The following is a 21679-nucleotide window of genomic DNA, read 5'->3' as shown; positions in this document are numbered from 1 at the left end:
CCAGCTTTGATATTCCATCTCCATTCCTTCCCTAATCAGTGACCTGGGATCTCTTTCACCTTTCTACCTGTTCCTAAGGCTGTTGATACTGAATCCATCCAAACTCAGGCAAAACTCAGAGCTGGCAGTTTAAACTTTTGTGGTGGGAAATTTTTCCCACTAAATTTAGGCCCTTAAGTGAGAATTTGTGTGTCTAGAGAGGAAATGTTGTTTGCTGCACTGCCTTCCCCTACTGCCTGGCAGGCTTCTCTCCACTGCAGCAGTGTTAGATTAGGATCTGTGGCAAGGAAAACACACATTACTCACTTCTGCTGGTGCCTTGTTACAAAACACTACAACAGGAATGTTGGCTACGTGGAAATTTGCCTATTTCCATGCAGGGAGAAGTCAGGAGTCCCTTTCCTCTGCAGTGTCCAGCTGTGGGAGGAATGAGAAGAGAGCGTGAAGGACACAGAGATCCTGTTGGTGTGATCAGGTCAGCGTTGAAGAGACCTCACTGCCCACACAGCCATTGCCTCAGAGAGCAGAATTCCACAAGAAATTCCAGTCCTCTGGAACATCTGCCAAGCCAGCAGCACGCCCAGGGTGATGGGCAGCCCCAGAGGATGGAAGGGCCAAATGTGCTGTGGTGTAGCTGCAGTGAGGCAAGCAGAGATCTGACAGGAACCGGAGTCCTGGCAGGGCTGTAGCAGCATTGCCACACTGCTGCTGGAGGAAACCCATCGCTCACAGCTCACAGTGTCTTCTACTGAACCGGCCAAACAGACGTTTTTGGACAGAGATTCGTGTTTGCCTTGGCACTGAGGGTGGCATCCGGGATTCCCCTCTTTCCTTTCAGGCACGCTTTCCCTCAAACCCTCTCCAAGAGTTCTCCCACTGGCCAGGTGGGCTGCCAGAGGCTCAGCTCTTCCAGGGGCTGCCACAGGGGAGGAGCCCCAGGCTGGGTTTGTTTTTGTTTGAACGGGACAAACATTTTGGACGCCCTAAATGGAAAAGTACTGAAGAAAACCCAGCCCTTCATCCCAAGCATTCTCCCTGGGCTGATCCCTACTGGAGCAGGAGCTTCAGTGGCTCTGCTGTCCTGCTGGAATGCTGCACATCAGGAGAGCCCACACCCACACATGCTGAGGTTGCTGCAAGGGGCAGCCTCTTCTCAAACATGATCCTGCCATGACCAAGTCGTGTTTGAGCTCAGTTTAACCACGAGGGTGGGCATGGGAATGTCTGGTTTGGCTGTGCTGGCCAGAACTCCATTCTGTCCCTGCCCTGGGCAGGGTGAGGACGTTCCCAGATGCACAGAGGCCCCCAGTGCCCTGGCAGAACTCTGCTGTGGGTGGTGAAGCTCGTCTGACTTGTTCCATGTGGGTTTGCTCTGTGCCTGTCAATAGGGCCGTGCACACAGGGACAGCTCTTCCCTGCCTTAATGGAAGCAGTACCCACAGAGCTGGTGCTCCTGGACTCAGGAAGGATTGCTGGGAGCTCACATCATCAATTTAACATCCATTAAGTCTTCCAGTGAGTCACAGAATCATTAAGGTTGGGAAGAGAATTGAGATTGATTCTCCAAGAGAATCAAGTCCAGCCTTTGACCAAACACCATCATGTCAAATAAACAACAACACTGAGTACCACGTGCAGTCGTTTCTTTGAAGACCTCCAGGGATGGGGAATCCACCACCTCTCTGGACAGCCCCTTCCAAAGCCTCACCACCCTTCCATGAAGAAATTCCTCCTGATGTCCAACCTGGCACAGCTTGAGGCCATTTACTCTTGTCCTGTCCCTTGTTCCCTGGGAGGAGAGCACAACTTTCACCTGGCTGTCCCCTCCTGTCAGGGAGTTGGGCAGAGCCACAAGGTGCCCCTTGAGCCTCCTTTTCTCCAGGATGAGCACCCCCAGCTCCCTCAGCTGCTCCTGGAGCTCCAGCTCCTGCCCCATCTGTGTCACCCAAAGATGCATCTCTGGAAACAACCAAGGAAGCTCAAGCCCTGCCTTGGTCTGTTTACATCCGTGTGTACTCCCTGCATACCACCTGCATATGGAGCAGCTCCATCTGTTAATATGACATTAATGAAGGATGTATGGCCACACCACATTCCAGCTGGAAGATTTTCTTATGTACAAAATGCTGTAATTAGGCACCTCTAAGAGACTGTATAAGGGTGAAAAGTCACAGGTGAATCTTTCTGCTTTAGCAGAGCTCTGTGCATCATCCAGAGCTGGACCCAAACTGGAATTGGGAATATCCAGTGATTAAAAAAGGCAAAACTCAATTACAGAGACACCTTTTCTACAAACTCCATGAACACTAACAGAAATCAGCCCTGAACTGTGAATAAGAACACGTTACCAATTTTTGTAGCCAGCTTTTACCGGAAGAAACAATACAAACTTTAAAAATAAAAATTACTCATGGAAGATGAACCTGTCTTCTCCCACATCTACTCCTATGGGCGCTTTTTTTTTAGAATACAGGTGTCCCTTTTCATCTGTCAAAAATAGCAATCCCACAGAACACCTGTGCTAACAGAGCCAGAGCACAGATCTTGTCAGTTAAATGAGATTTATGGGGCTTTTGTGAAGCTGTGCAGGTTTTCTGTTGAGCAGCAGGAGTGGCAGCGGTCTCCTGTGCTGATGTTTATCTGCGAGGCAAAGCCCCAGCAGAGCGTGGTGTCAGTGTGGCTCTGGGGACGGTGCCAGCTGAGGGTGGCACTGCCAAGCCTGGCCCGTGTTTCCTCTTCTCACACAGAGCACAGGAAAGCTCTGATCTGAGCCACGAGTTTCCTCTGTGCAGCACGGGCAGGAACAAACTTGGTCACACACAGGCACAGCCTCAAATAACCACGTTCACTCCACCTATGAAAAACCCTGTTGAAACAGACCTTAAGAAACTCGTTACATTTTTATGTCCTACTTCGGAGAAGATGCCTTTTGATTTGAAGCAAAAGCAAATCTCCTGCCCACACCATTTTTACAGAGCACAGGTTTCACTGCAGGAGGTGTTTTTGGTTGTAGCACAGATATCACCGCATGATACAGGAAATAACTTGTGGTTCTTTCTTTTCCTGTTCCAAAAAATCTCTTCATAGTGAGGAGACACCTGGTGATGTTACAAGGCTTTGATGGGCCTGTGCTGCTGTTTTTGAGTGTGTTGACTCTCTGGCAGACAGCAGAGTGAACAACATTTGTGTTTTGAAGGATTGGAATTAAGAAATCTCCCCAAAATCAGTGGCTTTCTTCTATTACATTTTAATATGAAAGCTCCCAGTTCAAAAGAATATTTCAGGAAAGCAATTTGGGGCACATTGAAATCTCCCCAAGTTAACATTAAAGACATGCATTGGCCTGAATTTAAGATCACAGAAACATGGGAATGTTTGTTGGAAGAGAATTCTTTTGTTTTTTAGCCCAACCTCCCACTCAAAGCAGAACTATCACCAGCATTAGGTTTAGTTTTGTGCAGCTGAATCTTGGAAAACACCAAGGATGGAGAGTCCCCAACCTCCCTGGGTCACCTTCTCCAGCACTACACTCCCTTCCTACTGGTTTTTTTTTCCCCTGAGGTCCAACCTGTGTCTCCCAAGCACAGTCTGAGGCCATATTCACCCTTTGGCCACTACTTCTTCAGGGAACAGTGGTTAAACAAAATGTTCTGAGTATCTGCTTAATATAATTAAAATTTAAAAATTAAAAATCAACTGTATTATGGACTGATGGGAATATTCACACCCACAGCCCTGTGTTGGGATGCTGGGAGGATGCAACTCTCAGGCACAGCTCTGGGGATGAGTGGGAACAGCTTTGGGATACAGAGGCAGGATGGCTGCTCCAGTGCCAGCCCCAAAGAGACCATTTCCATTCCTTAAGAACCTTCCAATTTCCAATGTATTGGAGGAAACTGTGTTCCCACTGCCCCATTTCTAACCCCTGGCTGTTCCCCTACCACTCAGCTGAGGGTACAGGATAAAGGCTTCCCCGCAATGTGACCTTTGGGCCAAATAAACAAATCCCTGTTTGCTGCAAATTAGAAATTTCTTTAAAATTTGGCATCTCTTTCTAAGTGTCCCTTGTATCCATGCTTGGAGCTGTTTCTTCGAGGTGGCAACACCAAAGTCTTCCCAAAGGAAGAGCTTTGCCAAGAGGCAGGAAGTGTTTACTTCCACTTCTCCAAGGATGCATCCCATGGAAATACAGTTCTGGGCAGTTCTGGTGCAATTTTTCATGTCCTGGTAACTCTTGGATAAACCAACACCAAATTATGACCCAGCTTTGATAACCTTGAATGGCCCATGTGACAATAATCTCAGAATCCTTGTGTTGAGAATTCCCACAGGATCGTTTCCCCTAGAGCCACTTTACACACTCTCCTCTTAGGATTTCTGATATTTCCAGAGAATGCAGAATTGCTTCCACTGCTGCTGTGTGAAATGGGATCCTCATCCTTGTCAGGCTCAGCAGGAAAATGAGTTCAGTCTCAGCACTGCTTAAGTGTCCCCTGGGGCTGCCAGGGGAACAATGACCTTATTTCTGGGTTATTTTCTCCTCCTTCTTCCCAAGTGGTTATTCCCATTAGTGAAGGATGTGACCTCCCCTCCTGTGTCCCCCTTACTTGGTGTCACACTGGAGGCCTGCAGATGATGCTACCTTGAACCCAAATTTAACCATTCTCCTAAAATTCACCTGCTTGCATTCAGCAGAGTTGGGTGGTGTTTTCTGATAGGAAAAGATGCCACCGAAATTGATACAGCATTAGAAATTCTTCCACTCACATGCTGTATTCCACCAGGGAATAATAAATATACAGTGTAGAATATAGATCCTTGGAATTGCCTGCTTCAGTTTCTTGGATGAGCTGCTTTTCTACCCAAATTAGCACAGCTGGATCTGGTTCCTTTCAAGGCTTATTGAAAATTAATCTCAGCTGAGGCAGTTACTGCCCAATTCCTGCATCAGAGGCCAAAGTGCATCCCCAGTCGTGGTTTCCATCATAGATTTGTTAGAATTGGTCTTTCCACTGTGCTGTTCTTTCCTAATGAAGTGGCTCCCTGGGTTTTAATTAGTCTGGACAGCGAGACAGGAAGGGTTGGAAGGCACAGGATGGAGCTGGGGAGACCAGGAAAACAGCTGGCATGAGAGGGAAATGGGTGCAGGGCAGTGCTGGGAAAAGGCAGAGGGAAGTATTGCCATAATTTAAAATCCAGTGTTCCTTAGAAGTATTCTACTCCTCAGAGTACTCTGGAGAGCTCAGAGCCCCTTCCAGTGCCTAAAGGGGCTACAGGAGAGGCACTTGGGACAAGGGATGGAGGGACAGGACAAGGGGGAATGTTTCCCTTAGATGGGATATTGGGAAAGAATTTGGCCCTAGCACAAGGTACCAGAGAAGCTGTTGCTGCCCCATCCCTGGAAATGTCCAAGGCCAGGTTGGGTGGGTTTTTGAGCAGCCATTCCATGATTCCATGACTCAGAGATCCATTCTGGGCAAGTCCCTGCAGCCATGTAGGAGCCCTGCTCTGAAGGCAGTTGCACAGCTCTGTTCGTTCTCAAACTGTATCCTCAAGCTGAGCACATCCCTGTCTCCTTGCATTCCTGTCTCTCTGAGGAATATGGACATTTTCAATTAGAAAACAGAAAAAAGGAGCAAAATCCTTTGCCATCCCTGGAAGTGAAAGTTTGGGCACAGCAGAATCATTATTTACAACTTTGTTTTTTGGGGTTTTTTTTGTTTGTTTGTTTGGTTGGTTTTTTTTAAGGAGCAGGTACAAAAAAGCACATGAACTGGTGTTGGCTTTTTATCTGGAAAAGGCAAAGACCTCTCCAAGGGTGGGGTTCCCAAGAGAGGGATTGCTCAGCCCTGGAGCTGCCAAGGGCTGGAGAGGCTGCAGGAAGCCTGCCCCATCCTGACTGTCCATGTGCTTCCCAGCCTCCACAGGCTCCTGGACTTGTGCTCTTGGCTGGGGACAGGCAGGGATGGGGAATATTCCACAGAAAATCCTGGCCAGGAAGGCAGCAGCAGTGGGGCTGCTGGAAGGATGTGGCAGCTCCGGAGGCTGGAAGCTCAGAGTGCTGACATCCAGGTCAGGCTGACCCTGGCAATGGATGTGCTGATCCAACCCCTCCTTCTCTCTGCTCACACTGCATTTCAAACCTTTGCTGCTCCCCTCTGAGCTAAAAATAATTGCTCCAAACCCTGTCCAGCCTGGCCTTGGGCACTTCCAGGGATCCAGGGGCAGCCACAGCTTCTCTGGGCACCTGTGCCAGGGCCTGCCCACCCTCACAGGGAACAATTTCCACCTAATATTTAATTTTATGTGATGACAAAGGTAAAATTCTGCAAGGACACTCTCGATCCAAGAGCAGGACCATTCCTTTTGGATCTGTGGCCCAGAGGAGACAGAAGGCCAGAGGGATGGGGGTGCCAAGAAGTCTTCTTGCAGGAATGATGCCTAAATACACACATTTGTGATTTTTTTTTTTTTTTTTTTTTGTAAACGCCCTTTCAGAGAATTCTCTAGAGAAGAATTCTCCAGAGCTCAAGTGCCCTCATCAAAAAATCCAAACCTCACTTCTTTTCCCTGTTTTTCCAGAATAATTTCAACTAGAAAATGAAAACTCCCCACCAGGAAAGTACTGCATAAAACAAAAAGGCCAAAGGGAAGTGAAATCAAAAGAGAGATGAAATTTGTGCACTAAGGCTTTATATTTTGGGGAAGTCCTTGTTGACAAGGGGCAGGGAGGAGGATCCTGCTGGGAGGAGTGACTCAAATTCAGCTGCTGATATCGAATCCTGGAACTCAGCACAACATTTACATGGATCATTACCCACTGTGCCTCAGAAGTAACTGTGGGATGCATAATTGCAGAATTAAACGTGAACCAGGAGATGATTAAGAAGAAAAAAGGCTATATCTTCCCAAATACTCTTCTTCTTTCCCCATTCGTGCCTCAGTTTCCCCACAAAGTTCCCTTTCTCCCCCATCCCCTCCCTCCCAGGTAATATCACCTGGTTTGGAGCATGAATGTTTATTACAGAGGAAAAGCTGCATTGTTCAATATCTTCCTCCTCTGAGTTATGCCAGTGGCACCTATTTTGACAGAGTTTTCGTAGTTTCCTCATATCTGACTAATTAGAGATGATGAAAGCCACGATTCATTAAAAAAGCACAAGTATTCATCTGAGCAAATCCAGCCTGCATCTTCAAATGGGGCTGAATGTTCTTAAATACCCATCAAACCTCAAACAAATGATTTAATCTCAAGGCTCCATCTTGTGGCAAAGTAAAGCAAAGTCACTGACTGAGACATTAATATTTGTTCTTTCTTAATATTTGTTTTTTTCATTAATATTTGTTCTTCCCTAATTTTCCTTGCTTCTTCTTTAATAACCTCATGGATGTGTTTGCTCATGTCGAGGGAAAGTTTAATTTAATACCCTTGAAAACCTAGGGTAATACTCAGAGCTGTGGTAATTCTGAAATATTCTGAGATTCCCAAATTTCTGATGTCCATATCCAATATGATCATGCTTGGGTGTATTTGTATTAAAAAAATTATTGTAAAACTGTAGGATCTGGCATAAATCTTTGGCTGGAATGTCTCATGGAGATTCTTTAACTCCTGTCGTTCAGCCCCGTTGCCAAAGCAGAAGCCATAATTCCTCTGTGCTGTTTCCAGGTTGTTTATTCTGTTTATCTCTAACATGTTCTGCTGCCCTGCCGCAGGTCTGTCCTGCAGGGCAGCGTGTGGGGCTCTGCCCTCAGTGGGATGGTACAAACATTAAATACCACAAACTACCTGTGCTGGATTTACAATAACGTGCCAATATCTGTCACCTACGTTGGACAGTGTGTCCCCAGCCTGAACCAACAGAAAAATGCCAACACCACAGTGAAACATGGAGGGCATGAAGAAGGAGGAAAAGGACAAGACACACCCAATTTCCTCCACCTTGTCCCCTTTGAACCCCTAGTCTAGAAACCTAAAATTTTACTTTTGCACCCATGTCACACTTAATTATTACTGATATCAAACACTCAGAGCTTGTAATTCATCCTGTAAGATTGAAAACTCTTTTCCATGGACAGAGATCACAGCCAGTGTCTCTGGGGGCTCTGTCCAGGGGGGTTCCTGACCCCTGCCAGGGCAGCCAGAGGGAAGCTCTGGATTCCCACACCTTCCCAGCTCCCTCAGCCCCTCCTGGTGCTCCAGCTCCTTTCCCAGCTCCGTTCCCTTCTCTGGATGTGAATCCTGTGTCCCAAAGCCGTGTCCCTGGCTCTGGAGGGGACAGACAGCGTGGCCTGGCCAGATAAAGCCCGGGGGGGGGCCGGGCAGGAAGGGGAGCAGCTGCTCCTTATCTGCCTTCCTGCAGCTCCCCCAGCACGCAGGCTTTTCTGGTTTGTTTTTTTTTTTTTTTCTTTTGCTAATAATAAAGCTGTTTTTTAGCAAGCAGGAGCTGTCAGGCTTCCAGGAGGGCGTCCTGGGCAGCAGAGATAGCACCCATGGGTGCTGCCTGCCTGCTCATCCACCTCCTCCAGCCACGGATCTCCAGGAGCTTTGGGCACAGGGAGCAGCTCCTGGGCTGGGCTGTTCCAGCTGGTACTTTTCTCCTGGTACTTTTATCCTGGCATTTTTATCCTGGTGGTTTTATCCTGGTACTTTTATCCTGGCAGTTTTCTCCTGGTACTTTTGTCCTGGTATTTTTATCCTGGTACTTTTATCCTGGCAGTTTTCTCCTGGTACTTTTGTCCTGGTACTTTTATCCTGGCAGTTTTCCCCTGGTACTTTTCTCCTGGCATTTTTATCCTGGTATTTTTCTCCTGGTACTTTTATCCTGGTATTTTTATCCTGGTACTTTTATCCTGGCAGTTTTCTCCTGGTACCTTATTAGCATTTAACAATTGGAATATCATTCTGCTCTGTGGCTTTTTATTTTTTCCTGTTCCAGCTACATTGTCATTCACTAATAAATGCAGCATGGGCTGGGATTAGGTTTAAAGAAGTATTTTCCTGTTGCTGGTCCCTACATGTTGGTCGCACCCTTAATGATCTTCCTAGGAAATATTTACTTTGAGGAGTTTGCTTCTAAGTCCTCCAAGTGATCAAAACCAGGCAAGGCATGGCTTGCTCTCTGATGACTTCAGTTTTTCCTGGAAAGAAACGGGAACAAAGAAAAATTCCTACTTCCAAAATTAATGCAAATCAGCTTGAAAATCATCTTGTCCCAATAAATGGACCCTCCGTTCTTTCTCAGGCAGGCTAATATTGGCTTTTAAGGGAAGAGGAACTCAGGGAAGAATCAGCACTCGTTGGCAGGATGGGCCTTCCGTGAGTGGCCCCTGTGAGAAATCCCAGCCAGGATCGCTCTGGAGATGAAATTTGGGAAGCAGGTTGGGCAAATCAGCAGCCCAGTGGCTGCTGGCCAGGAGACTGCCACGTCCACTCCTCCCTTGGACACCTCCACCACGTCCCTGGGCAGCCCCTGGCAATGCCTGGCCACCCTTTCCATGGGGAAATTCCTGAGGATGCTGCGTTGAGCCTTCCAATCTGCTCTTTGCAATACATTTGTAGTTTAATTTTGTCTGATTGTCAATAAACCCACAGGACATAATTACACCCCAAAATTCCCCAGACTTGAAAGCCTGACCGCCCCTCCCTTGTTCTCCACGAGCTGTAACTCAATGCAAACCCCTCTGTCTCTCTCCATTTTCCAGTTCTTTCATTCATTCCTGCTGAGTAATTAAAAATGGCTTCTAAATAAACAGCGGGGATGATTTCCGAAATGTTCTGTATTTCCTTGCAGGGCTGGGACTTCTGTCATTGGCCCGTTTAAGTGGTTTTGAAGGATTGTATACAGGTTCCTTTTACAATGTATTTGAAGTTTGTAATCCTGCTTAAACACACAAAAATAGGAAGGATTAACAAACTGCCACGCTGAGGCCAAAAGAAGACAGAGCTAAAAGCAATCAAGGAGCAGCCTATCAGATCCATGAAATAAATTGGGGGAAAAGTGGAAAACTGTCAACAAAAATAATATGTTATGGATCCTCAAGCCTTTGTGTTTATGCTAGAGGAAGCCTAAAATAATCTGTGGTTTCTGATGCTTGATTTAGTTTTCCACAAGCCTAATTAACACCAGATTAAGTTTGCTGCCACTATGGGTTATTGCTTAGACTGACAAATCCTGGCTGTTTATTTGTTTCCTAAAAAAAATGACTGGAGGCAATAACAGCATGACACAGTCAATAAGGGTGAAAACAATGCCGTAATATTCATTTTTAGAAACTTCATCTTCAGGAGAAACTTCCTTGACTTTCTGTATTAAATTCTGGCCTCAGAGTCTTGACAAAGGGAAAAATCCCATTGATTGATTGTCCCATTGATTTAAGATGCAGCCCTGTGAATTTAAGCTAAAAAGTAGGATTTGCTGCAGTAGATGGGTTTTCCCAGATGTTTCAAGCAACCCATGGGCTCAGGGGCTTGGCCAGGTGTGGGCCAGGGGCTCATGGAATGGAGCTGAACAGGGCAGAGACTTACAGAGAGAAATTCCCTCATGTTGGCATTGACCCCTAGTGTGGAATATTTATAGGGAAAATACCCCAGAGTGGCATCAGCCCTTCTGTGACTCTGTCAGTACAAATGTCACCACATCAGGGCTGAACCTGATAGCCAGAAACAGGGAAAGGACACAGGGAATGGCTTCCCACTGCCAGGTGGGGTCCTGGGGAGGATTTTCTCCCTGGGAGGGCGGCAGGCCCTGGCACAGGGTGCCCAGAAAAGCTGGAAGTGCCCAAGGCCAGGCTGGAGAACTTGGAGCAACGTGGTCTGGTGGTCCTTTGGTGCTTCTGGGGGCTGCACTGGGCTCCTGGCAGACCATCAGTCCCCAGAGAAATCACCCAGCCAGAGGGAACAGATTCTCCTGGAATGACTGAAATGTGGGCATAGACACGGATGAACAAATCAAATTCATATTTTCCTGCAAGGCAGAGCCAACATAGTCACTGAGTTTTCATCCTTGACTCCTCATCTCCCTCTGAAGCAAACCCCAAATCTTTGTCTTGGTGCTGACCTGAACCCAGATTATTTCTGGGAAGACTGAGCAGAGGATGTGCCTGCTCAATGGCACGGCTGGGAGAGGAACAGAAATTCCAAAGCCAGCCCAAATGTCTGATGATTAGGGACAAATATCAGCATTTAGTGGCTTCCTGCTCTTTTCTGCTCTGTCCTAAATCCCTGACAGCAGCAAATCACGGAGTGTCACCCTGGCTGAGAAGAGCCCAGCCATGGGACAGCTCCCACCTTTCCTGCTGGCCAGGAGCACCTTGGATCATCCAAGGATTGTCAGGGACTCGTGGTCCAGCCTGATGCCTGCTGAGAGTATCTCAGAGTTAGTGCTGTGTCTGAATTCGCCTTTTAGAGGATTTTTTTTGCAGCAGACCCCCCTATATTTCTCTGCCAAACTGATCTGGCAGCCCCAGTCTCACTCTGGTGCCACCATCCTGCCCCAGCCACCTCAGCAGAGAAGGACAGGACTTACAGGAATTCCACCAAATGGAAAAAAATTGATGAAAACGCCTCTTTTCTTCTAACATTTATCTAAAAACCCCCCTCAAAAAGCTCTTGATGTGTTTAAGGTGCACTTGGGGAGCAGTTTTCCAGGGCTGCAGTTCATCATGCCCCAAAATATTGCTAATTTTGGTGTTTAGTGGGTCGGGCAGGGCCGGGGCTGTGGAGCCATTTGGATTCAATCACTCACTTCCATCGCTCCTTAGCCCGGAATTCTCAACCAACTGCGCCAGGATTTATCGTTTGCGAGCTGTAAGGGAATTATTCGGGGCAACCCAATCCCGGGAGATGCCGCAGGAGCGATCCGGGGCTGGGGCTGTGTCACAGGTGCCTCCCTTTTCTGCAGTGTTAAACCAGCTCCGTGCAACTCGCGTTAAAACAGGAGCGCGATTATTTAGGAATGGCTTTCCGATGTCCTAAGCAGATGCTGCGGAGCTTTCCCCTCCAAGATAAATCCTTGGAAGCTGCGTTTTCCTGCTCTTCCTTGGCTCACAGCAATTCCCCTCCTCTCCAGCTGCCGCATCCCGGCCGGAGCGGCATTGCCCGGCTCCTGCTCCCTGTGCCGGGAGATGCGAGGTTGGGGCTGGGGCAGCCCTGACAGGGCTCGGGGGACACAGCAGGATCCAAATCCCACGAAAATATGTGTTTTGGAAAACCCGGCTCCTCCGGCTGCCTCTGCTTGAACATGGAATATTTTGGTTCTGTTCCCTGGATGCAGCCGAGCCTTGCAAATCCCATCTGCCACGGAGGGCAGGGCTGCTCGGGGCAGGGGCAGTTCCCATTTCCCCATTCTCTTTCATCTTTCCCCGCTTCCTTTCCCTTTTCCTCATTTCTCTTTCCCCGTTTTGCTTTTCCCACTTCCTTTCTTATTCCTTCACTTCCATCTCAGTTCTTTTCTTTCCCCACTCTTCTCTTTCCTGATTTCCTTTTCTTTTCCTCTGCTTCCCTTTCCCGACTTCCTTTTCCCCTGCTTCACTTTCCTCATTTCCTTTCTTCTCCTGTTGCTTCCCTTTCCCTGATTTCTTCCTTTTTCCCCATTTCCTTTCTTCTCCTGTTGCTTCCCTTTCCCTGATTTCTTCCTTTCTCCCCATTTCCCTTTCCCCAGTTTTTCTCCACTTTCCTCTGCCCAATTCCTTTTTTTTTCCCTTTTCCCTGTCCCCATTCCCTTTCTTTTTGCCCCTGTTTCCCTTTCCTCCCTTCCTTTTCCCCCACTTCCCTCTCAGGGAGGGAGCAGCGAGGTTGGCTCAGCTGGTCCCAGGGTGGTCGTTCCATGTGGCCCCGAGCTTGTCCCATCCCCTTGGAGCTCCCCCCTTGTGCCAGGGCTTTGCCACGAGGTGGCTTTAAGGTAAAGGGGATTTGGGGGATATTCAGCTAAATCCTAAATCCAGGTCAAAGTTCCTTCTTCTGCTAATCCCTCTCAGTCTTATCCCCAGATCCCAGCACCTCAGAGCGGGATTCAGGTGCTCGTGAGCATCAGGAGGTCAGCGATGCCTCAGGTAAAAACTGTTCCAGGGTGGAGGATTTTTATGGGAAAACATCCCACAGGGACCGTTCCTACAGCTCACCCAACCCAGTGTCACTTGTTCCCTGCCACCCTTCCCACAGAACGATCCTTGTGCTCAGCCTTCCTCTGTTAATTGCCATGGAAATTCGATAATTCCATCCTAAAGCAGAGCTGAGGAAAACGCAGGAAGAGCTCCGATTACTGAAAACTGGAAAAAATTAATCTTGATTAAAGCACTTCCCCCAGGAAAATCGGGACCTCCTGAACTCAGCCAAGGGCTGATTGCCCTCCAAGCTGGGATGTGCCCAGTTTGTCCCAAACACCTTGGAAACAGGAGGAAAATTTCCCTCAGGAGGTGGAATTTATTGGGCTCTTGGCTTCATCCCACTCAGGGAAAGTGCCAAAAGAGGGATATTTCCCTCCCAAAGTGTTATTTACCACGGGATGGTCCTGTCAGCCCCCACCAGCCCCACCAGGAGGTAAAATCGGGATGGGGCAGTGCCAACAGAAGGAGCAAAAGAGGAAATGGACCCTGTTTGTCAGTCATTGTTGAGGCAAGGAGGGAAAAGCCCCTTTCCAAACCCAGCACAGAGGGGATTTGGTGTGTTCTGGCAGGTTGATCATGATGAAGGAAAGGAGGACTGGGATAGGAAGGGCTAAGCCTGGAACTAGGATTGAAGACCAAACTGCTTCTTTTCTTTTATTTTCTTCATATTTTCTCTTATTTCTATCACTTCTAATTTAACCAGATTTTAATTTTTATTTCAATTCCATTTATTTTCATTATTATTTCATTTGTTGGCTAATTAATTTTTCTTTGGATTTGTTTTAATTTATTTTTTTATTCAATGCATTTTGCTTTTTAATTTATTCAGTAACTTCTCTGTGTGAATTTTACTACTCCACACCATGACCTAAACGGGTTTAAAAGAACAGATAAAGCCCAACTGCTGCCTGTGCCAGGAAGTTTCTGTTTTCCAGCTCACCCGGCACCTCTCCAGCTTGGATCCCTCTGGCTGCTTCCCTTGGGATGATTTGTGGTGGAGCCAGGAGGGATTTAAAACCATGCAGAGGTGTCACTTGTAAGTGTGGATTAGTGGTGGCCCCTTGGCAGTGCTGGGGGACAGCTGGTGGCACCACCACTGTCCTGGGCAGGACAATCCTTTGAGTGGAGAAATTTTCCCTCATATCCACCTAAACCTCCCCTGGGGTGACTTGAGAATATTTCCTCCTCTCTTTAACGTTACCTGGAAGAGGCCAACACGCAGCTGGAGGTTGTGGAGATCCCAAAATCCCAGAACCACTGAGGCTGGAAAGACCTTCCAGATGAGTCCAAGCCCCAACCAGCCCAGAGCCCTGAGTGCCACATCCAGAAGATGAAATCCATCCCTGAGTGCCACATCCAGAAGATGAAATCCATCCCCTCTTCACATCCATGACGTGGCTGATGCTCCACACTCGGTCCCGAGCTGTCCAATCCCTCTGGCACCTTCCCACCCTCATCCCAGCGCTCCCACTCACCCCAAAGCTCTCCAGGGGGGCCACGGCCGCTCCCCTGGACCTCATTATCCCGTTGACAGCAGTCCATATCTCCCTGGCCAGGAATGTATTTACTCCTGGGCACATAAGAAATTCATTTCCCAAATTGAATTATCTGCCTCGGGAGATCGGGGGTTTTGATTGTGTCGCTGCACTTCGGAAAGCGACTGAAAATTGATAAAAGCCAGATGGGAAGCGGAAACAGTCATTTCATGACTCCTTAAACGTTTCACTTGGTTAACCCTTGGATTGCACCGGGCTTGGAGTCGGGCTGGAGTGTGGAAGCAATTTGTTGGGGAGTTCTCGGGATGCAGAGTGGGCTGGAAGTGCTCACCAGGGAAGGGAGTCCCTGCAACAGAGGAAAAAAAGACTCAGGACAGAGCTGTTTCCCCGTGGGAGCTGCTCAGCCCCAAGGCTTCTAAGAGAATGGGACGATATCCCAGCTGCAGGGTGTTTGGGAGCAGGGAATGCTCCTGAAGTGTGGGATGAGCAGTAAATCCCTCAGGCAGCTCTGGGTGTGGGGAAGGCAAAGCCCAGAGTGCAAATAGCCAGCAGAGGCCAGGAACAGGAGTTTCTTTTCTTTGGGTGTGTTTCAATCAGCAGAAAATCGGGGAAGAGGGGAAACACGTGAGGGAGGAATGGTTTTCCAGGCTGCTGGTCCTGGGGAACACAAGTCTGGCACTGCGGATTATGCTGTGAAGGATCCCCAGCACCTGTGAATGGAGCAAACACAGAGACTCACTTTATTCCTCTGTTCTGTCCTTTAAATTAACCTTTTATAGGATTTCTATAGGATTATTTTCCACTGGAGTGTATTCCCTGTGCTCCCATGGACCACACATGGCACAAATTCCCAGCTCGGCCCAGCAGGATTCGGCCCTAAACCCAAACATTTCCAAAATATCTGCCAGGGCAATTAAAACCCTCAAATTCCCTAATAATTAGGGAAGAACACGACACGAGCAGCCCATCTTTGGGATCTGCAGCTGGAGCAGGGAGTGGATTCCGGGGCACATCTGCATCGAATCCCAGCTCCGGCTCTGGGAGCAATAACCTCGCAGGTGCTGGGGCTGGGATGTCTCCCTGCATCCCAAATCCTCGCCAGACCCCTTCCCTCCGTGAGAAGCCTCCAAAATTAAATTGCCTTTAATTGGTTTAGGGTTCTGCTTCTGCCACAGTCGCATCTTGGAAGCTGCAAAAGACTCCAGCCCGGAATTCTTTACGATCTCGGTTTCCATTTCGTTAATATTTTCCAAGTTGGTTTCCTGTTTTCCTGTTGCCAAAAACACATTTCAGCAAAGAGGAAAGTTATTTCATATTCCAAGTGTTGGAAACCTTTGTTTCAGCCCAGAAATTTGGGAAAAGCTGATATTTATTTATCAACAGACCCCGCAGTGATCCTTTTTTTCCCAGAAGGGGGATTTTCATCCCAAATTATTGGCACAGGGAGGGAGAAAAATCCTCCTGTTCCTCTTTGGATTTTGGGTCCAGAACTCCAATACCTGATATTTTTTAGATCCCACAAAAGCAAGGCTTCTATTCTTATCAGCTCAGAAATAATTTTTCATAGAGCAAAACTAACAGGGAAGCTGGGAAAGGGCAGGGAAAGGGCTCTGGGATCAGAAAATCTCGCTCTGTCTGGAGCTGCTGCTTCCAGGGCTCAGTTCAGGAGAAAAAAAATCAATGGTGTTGGGAAAAGCCATGAAAGGAAAAACCTTTTTACTGGGGCAGGAAACTCCTCCAGCTCCACATCTCCCATCCTGAGCATTTTCCATGTTTTTGAGCCGTTATCCTGCCCGTGCCTGGACCATTCCTGCTCCACAGTCCCAGCGATGCAAATCCTGGGATGAAAAGCCTGAAGTTCCCGAAAGCTGCTGCTTCAAACTCAGAGGGATAGTCTGAGTTGGAATATTGGAATAGTCCAATTTTGGGATTATTTTCCCTGGGGAGATGCTGGTCAGCAGCTCATGGGTAGCAGATCCATGGAAAATAAAAAATGGATTTCCAAATTCCTCCAAATTCATCCCTGGCCAGCAGCTCATGGGTATCAGATCCCTGGAAAATAAAAAATAAAAAATGGATTTCCAAATTCCTCCAGGTCAGGGATTGGATAAAACTAATATTTTATTTTAGTTTTGGGTTTGTTTTTTTAAAAATATAGGAATAAAGGGAAATTATTTAAATTTCCTCAGGAGCAGCCACAAGCTGTCATTGGAAGGAAAAGCTGGGGAAGAGAAAGGGAGATTTTACAGAAATATTTAACATGGGAATATTTTACACAGGAATATTCAGCTGGGGCTGTTCAGGAGAGGGTAGAGGAAGATCCCCTTCCCCTGCCCTTCGGAGCAGGGATTTGGATCAATGAGAAAAACAAAAAGGAGGAAATCAGAGATTTCCAAAGCTGTGTTCCTTGGATTTCCTGACTCCGTGCAGCTCCAGGAGGCTGGGAAGTGGCAAATCCTGTCAGGACAGGGGGAGAATCTGCTGCAGAGTAAGAGAAATACATAGAAATAAAATAAAATAAAATAAAATAAAATAAAATAAAATAAAATAAAATAAAATAAAATAAAATAAAATAAAATAAAATAAAATAATAAAGTAAAAGATATAAACAATAAAGTCAAATAAAATACAAGAAAATAAAACAAAACCAAATGAAATAAAATATACAAAGGGAAATAGAAGGGAAAACACAAGAAAATAAAAGAATGAAAATAAAAATAAATTAAGTGGATTAGACTAGACTAAAATAACATGAAATAAGATAAATGTAATTTATTATTAAATCAAGGAGCAAGAGATGGGTTTTGCTGGTCAGACAGATCCTAAAAATGTAATATTAAGACTTAGGGCTGATTTGGGCCAGGTCGAACCCAAAACTGGTGCTCCTTCCCCTCCTCCAGCCTATTGCAATGATCAGCTTCAATTCCAATCAGCAAAACAATAAAATGATCAGAAAAAATAGTCAATAAAATAATCAGAAAAAAAAAAAAAATTTTAGATGGAATTTAGCGGAGAAGGCAGCAGAATCCCAGGGTGTTCCCACAGTAATCTGAATTATTATATTTAATGGAGTGAATTCAGATTCACACTGGGAAGCCCAGAGTCAGGAATAAAAATACATAAAATAAGGATGGGGAGAGGGAGAAAAGTGTAATAAATATAATTAAAATTACAAGAATTATCCAAAATACTCCTATAATGTGGATGCATTTTAGGAAAAATCCAGGAAGTAACAATGGCCATTTTTATCCCAGGATACTCCTGGTAATTACTGCTAATGGAATTAGATGAAAAAGTAGTTTTATGCAAATATTGCAGCTGAATGTAAAAACAATTAAAAATAATGTTTAAAAATTTCCAGTGTGATTTTAAAACAATTATTTTATTGAATTTTGATTGAGGGGAGGAGGGGAAGGGGAGAACTGAGCTCTCCCAGCCCCAGCCGAGCTCCCTTGGCTGCTGTGGCTTCACTCATCCCCCGGGATCGTCATTCCCTGCAGGCAGCCACATCCCTGGGACTGCAAAACTGCTAAACCACTCACTTGGGGATTAAATCAGAATATTTCCCTTCCCTTTGATTTCCTATTCCACGGCTTCAAATATGTAATTAATGAGCAGGATAATATTATTGATGATTTTCTAAAATGTGAATGAAATAATAACCGGAGTTAAATTAACCCTGGGAGTCAGCAGCTCTTTGAGGTGAACTTTTCTCCTTCATACTCCAGGAAAATGAATTCATTTTCTACATTTTCCAATAAAACACAGCACAGAAACTGGGGTGGAGCCCGAGGTCTGCCCCTGCTTTTTGTCACCATGAGAGGAGTCAGCAGCTCCAGTCCCATCCCAATCCCAATGCCAGCAATGCCATCGGCACTGCTGGGAATAATTCTGTTTAAGATTAGAATTTACAGGTCTATTTTATATAAAATATTTTCTTTATTGCAAAAGAGAGAGAAAATCAATCCCCTTCACCCTGCTGGAGTTTCAGAGGAAATGAGAGAATCCACAAGAGAAAACAGGGAGGGAGAAATCCTTGTTTTCCATCATAAAAATAATCTCAAAGTGGTGTTGCCTCCCCTCGGCTGAGCGGGATGGGATGGGATGGGATGGGATGGGATGGGATGGGATGCACATGTTGCCTTTAGGATTCACTGGAAAAATGTATTTACTCGAAAACAGTAAAGCAGAGGATTTTATATTTCCATCGAGCATCCCAAGAAACCGAGAAGGGACCGAGCCCAGATGCAGGGAAATGTGTGGGATGCTGCAGGGAGTTAAATGGCTTCTGGCAGGATCAGGAGGCTGAGGAAAAGCGGGACTCGCCCGCAGATGGCAGAAGGGAGGCTTGGATCAGCTGCGGGCTCCCAAGCCTGGGGTCAGCATCCCCAAATCCCAGGGTTAAAGCACCCAAATCCCAGGGTTAAAATCCCCACATCTCAGGGTTAATGTCCCCCAAATCCCAATGTTAATATCGCCCAAATCCCAGTGTTAAAATCCCCCAAATCCCAGTGTAAATATCCCTCAAATCCTGGAGTCATCACCCCCAAGTTCCAGTGTGAAAATCTCCCAAATCCCAGTGTTAAAATTCCCCAAATCCCGGAGTCAGCACCCCCAAGTTCCAGTGTTAAAATCCCCCAAATCCCAGAGTTAAAATTCCCAAAATTCCAGTGTAAATATCCTCCAAACTCGTTTTATCACTCCTTAATCCCAATGTCAGCATCCCCAAATCCCTGTGCTATCACCCTCAAACCCCTGAATCGCCATGCCCCGACCCCCAGTGTTAGCACCCCAAAGCTCCTGTGTTACCACCCCCAAATCCCAGCACCCACAGCTTGGAAAAGCCCCCTGAGATCCCCAGAGTCCAACCACTGCCAGCACTGCCAGGGCCACCACTGACCCAAAGTGCCACATCACACGGATTTTAAATCCCTCCAGAGATGGGGACTCCACAGCCCTGTTCCTGGAGAAATTTCTCTTAATATCCATTCTAAAGCTCTGTCCCCTTCCAGGGAACCAGGACCTGGATGCTGATGTTGAATATCAAGCTGTGAAAGGAAGAGGTTTTTGGAAGTAAATGAATTCATAGGGGATGAGGGGAACCCCTGTATTAACCCTTAAAACCTCTTTCACCCAGCCCCTGATGCCAAATGAAGGAGGTGAAGCTGCTTTTTGTGGGGTGGCTCATGCAGGAACCTGAACTTGAATTTAAATTGGCAGAGGTTGGGTTTAGGCGGGATATTGGGATACTGGGAAGATATTTAGATGAGATATTTGGATATTGGGATATTGGGATACTGGGATATTGGGAAGAATTCCTTCCTGTGAGGGTGGGGAGGCCCTGGCACAGGGTGCCCAGAGAAGCTGTGGCTGCCCCATCCCTGGAATTGTGTAAGGCCGGGTTGAATGGGTCTTGGAGCCCCCTGGGATAGGGGAACCTGTTCAGAATTTGGAACTGGATGAGATTTACACTCATTCCCAGCCCAAACCATCCTGGGATTCTATCTGGGAGCAGATTCTGGTGCCCAGGAAAAACTGAGTCACATTTGCACAACCGTTTGCCAAGGAAGCAAATTGCACATGACAAGGATTCGATTCCAGTTTATAACTGAGGCAGGGAGAAAAGAAAAAATATAAACCTCCTGCACAGGAAGGGTTCACTTCAAATCTGGGAAACTCCAAACTGAGCAGCCTGATGAACATTGGCTTTCCAAAATCCCAACGCTGAACCCTCCAGGAGCGGATTTGGGCATGAAGGATGGAGGAATCGCTGATCCCCACTCATCCCACATCCTCTCCCATTTGAGGGCCCGGCCTGGGAGTGTTGTCTCATTTGTTATTAATAACATCCATGGTGTGCACGGGGGCTGAGCCTCATTCCATGTGTCCGGTGTTTGGGCATCGTGTGCCACGGCCCATCTGGGCCTCGTTTGAAGCCCCTCGCAGTCACAGGGGTCCATGTGCAACTGATAAAGGCCAATTTGGGGTGGCTGCGAGGGGGGGGCACCTCTCTCCAGGCCAATCCCAGAAGGACGCCCTATATGTTTTGGAAGTGCTAAACCCCAGGGAAATTACTTCATCCAAAGCCGCTCCAGACCCCAGTAATGAAGGCTGTGATGTAGCCAGTGTTCACCCATGTTGACTTTACAGTACTGGAATTAATCCATGTGCATTGCAGCTCGGTGAAATCACTTCCAGCCCGTAGCAGCTCTGGGGCTGACTTCATCCTTGCAGCCCCAGATGCAGATCCTCGGAGTCGGGGAAATCAGGGAGAGGATGGAAGGGCTGCTCCCCGTGCATGCTGACAGCTCTGTGGGGATGGCAGCTTGTCCTGGTGACATCCAGATCTCCCAGCTCCACGAGGCTTCTTGGTGCTCTGCTCATCTACTCCTGTGGCTCTGCTTCCTGCAGGGCTGGAGACAGGGATTTGCTGCTCCCTCTGTGAGATTATTCCATTTTAACCCCTATAAAATCCCAGTAATCTCACCGTGACCGTGGCTTGTCCAGGGTGCAAATTCCAGCCGATGCTATGGGCTGTGCCCAGAGCTTCCTTGGGAAGGGGCTGTGCAAGCACGGGGCTTTCCTCACTGCCATAACCCCACTGCCCTCACCCTGGCAATCTTTGTGTCCTTTAAAGTTGGACACTCTGGGTATTTTTGTGCTGTTTCAACCACAGAAATTCAGCTGTGGGGTGTTCTGGCTGCAAGTGCCCTCCTGGGAGCTCAGCCCAGCTCCAGAGTGTGGGCTTGGAGGAGCTGAGGAAAACATGGAACCCTCCAGGTCTGCAGGTGCAATCCACTGCCCAGCCCTGCTCCCCTTCCTTTTCCTTCATCTCTAGTTTCCAGTGCCATTTTCTCAGTAAAAACCCAGCTGTCTTTTCCTGGGCAGTGCTCACTCCTTTATCTAAGTGAGAATAAAGAGCTCCTGCAACGTGAGCACCACCCCAAACCCTGAGTTTGGTGCTGTTCCATCCATCCCATAGAGCTGAAATCCCACAGGGATGGATCCTGCCTGTCCAAGCTCCCCTTGCTCCGTGCCTGCTGCTGGAGGCTGGAGGGGGATGCTCAGGGACCCAC

The sequence above is a fragment of the Taeniopygia guttata genome, chromosome 4A (assembly GCF_048771995.1).
Source record: "Taeniopygia guttata chromosome 4A, bTaeGut7.mat, whole genome shotgun sequence".
Lineage (NCBI taxonomy): Eukaryota > Metazoa > Chordata > Aves > Passeriformes > Estrildidae > Taeniopygia > Taeniopygia guttata.
The sequence above is the reverse complement of the archived record's forward strand: the minus strand, read 5'-3'. Positions refer to the sequence as shown.